Source organism: Anopheles arabiensis (assembly GCF_016920715.1).
Source record: "Anopheles arabiensis isolate DONGOLA chromosome X unlocalized genomic scaffold, AaraD3 X_pericentromeric_contig0028, whole genome shotgun sequence".
Classification (NCBI taxonomy): Eukaryota; Metazoa; Arthropoda; class Insecta; order Diptera; family Culicidae; genus Anopheles; species Anopheles arabiensis.
Window position 1 is genome coordinate 195,001 of NW_024412106.1, and position 2,500 is coordinate 197,500.

The following is a 2,500-nucleotide window of genomic DNA, read 5'->3' on the forward strand; positions in this document are numbered from 1 at the left end:
ATCTCTGCACGCATGGAACATGGTGGCGGGAATCATTGCTAGAACCGAACGGCGCCTCTGCGCGATGTACAAAGCCCAACAGGAACCTCGTATCGGCTGCCGAGCCGGAGCTTGAACAACTTGGACTTTCACCTCTAATTTATATCAACTCACCACTCCCCGAGGGATCCGCAGAATTGCTTCTGGGTCCCGTATCGTTATTTGCGATTCGTGTTTGCATTACACTACATTGAACTATTCCAACTTGTTTATCCGCATGGCGAACATTTGCTGCATAGAACATTTAAGTTCCACTTCGCTCTCCCCTACGTGGGTCTGAGCTTCGCTCTCAGGGAAAAAATATGCCACATTTGGTAGGGAGACCCGGTTTCATCACGCTTTGTGCCCTGCACCATATATACCCTCATAAATTTATTCATTGGATTAGATCCAAGGAACACCAGATCATGCACCACTACCCATAATAGCTCATCGAGCTTAGCGTGAATCCTTCGGGTTTCCCTAAGAAGTTCGATTGGTCTTGCAGAGTTTAAAGACAACGAAGCTTAGTTTCAAGCAATGGTTAATATACGCGTATTCAAAACCCTTAGCTGTTACAACTTTTTACTAGAAACCATCACGACGAAGTCTTTGGGTCCGTAGACCCGTGATGTACTGCTCCAGGGAACGTTTTGATAGGGTGGAAGCTCAAAATCATAGGTTAAAATCATCGGCAGAGCCCACCAGACACCACTTTTGCTTCATTAGTTCGGACTATAGGCATACGACGATTTTTATCGCGGAGGGACGTATGACCCAAACGGGGGCTTAATGACCCACTGCCACTGCAAACCATGCTCCTACGACTAAATAGAGGTAAAACTACGATTTGGTGCAATCTTCATGTTTGACCTCGTAGCAAGGTACCCTCCCTATAGTAGGCAATGAACAAATGATCATAATCCCAGGAGGGCAAAAATGGGAACCCGAAAGGAAAGCGCTGTTGGCGCGCCTAAGCTACTGGCCCGTAGAGTAAAATGGTACCCCCAACAAAGTTGTCGATTGACATTCTGATTGCACTTTTCATCATCTAGGGTGCGTTCCTTACACGTTTTGAGGTGTTTTAGCGAAAAACATGTTTTGAGCCACACGAGCTCTCCGGCCCGTTCGGTGCACATTTTTGAAAAAAGCTAGGAGCTGCCCCTAGGTTCGGGGTGTCACAAAATATTGAAAAGTGGTCAAAAACCGCTATCCAGAATCGGATGTAGAATCATTAGACGAACTTAAAATTGTTCTACGACCAATGTCTGCGACGTTTAGTATTCAAGATATGGCCCGCCCTAGGTCTGACCTGGCATTTTCGTGAAAATTTAAAGCATGGCCATAGGGACGGGTAAAATAGCTATTTTGAAGCAAAACCCGTCTGACTTTAAATGGCCATAACTTTTGAAAAACAAGAGCTAGGGTGCGTTCTACACGTTTTGAGGTGTTTTAGCGAAAAACATGTTTTGAGCCACACGAGCTCTCCGGCCCGTTCGGTGCACATTTTTGAAAAAGCTAGGAGCTGCCCCTAGGTTCGGGGTGTCACAAAATATTGAAAAGTGGTCAAAAACCGCTATCCAGAATCGGATGTAGAATCATTAGACGAACTTAAAATTGTTCTACGACCAATGTCTGCGACGTTTAGTATTCAAGATATGGCCCGCCCTAGGTCTGACCTGGCATTTTCGTGAAAATTTAAAGCATGGCCATAGGGACGGGTAAAATTGCTATTTTGAAGCAAAAACCCGTCTGACTTTAAATGGCCATAACTTTTGAAAAACAAGAGCTAGGGTGCGTTCATACACGTTTTGAGGTGTTTTAGCGAAAAACATGTTTTGAGCCACACGAGCTCTCCAGCCCGTTCGGTGCACATTTTTGAAAAAGCTAGGAGCTGCCCCTAGGTTCGGGGTGTCACAAAATATTGAAAAGTGGTCAAAAACCGCTATCCAGAATCGGATGTAGAATCATTAGACGAACTTAAAATTGTTCTACGACCAATGTCTGCGACGTTTAGTATTCAAGATATGGCCCGCCCTAGGTCTGACCTGGCATTTTCGTGAAAATTTAAAGCATGGCCATAGGGACGGGTAAAATTGCTATTTTGAAGCAAAACCCGTCTGACTTTAAATGGCCATAACTTTTGAAAAACAAGAGCTAGGGTGCGTTCCTTACACGTTTTGAGGTGTTTTAGCGAAAAACATGTTTTGAGCCACACGAGCTCTCCGGCCCGTTCGGTGCACATTTTGAAAAAGCTAGGAGCTGCCCCTAGGTTCGGGGTGTCACAAAATATTGAAAAGTGGTCAAAAACCGCTATCCAGAATCGGATGTAGAATCATTAGACGAACTTAAAATTGTTCTACAACCCCCAGTCCGACGCCTCGTATTCGAGATATAGCACTTTGTAGGTCTGACCGAGCAATTTTGTACTGAAATGTATGGCGGACATGTTATTCATTAAACAACATTAACTTGCATCGTG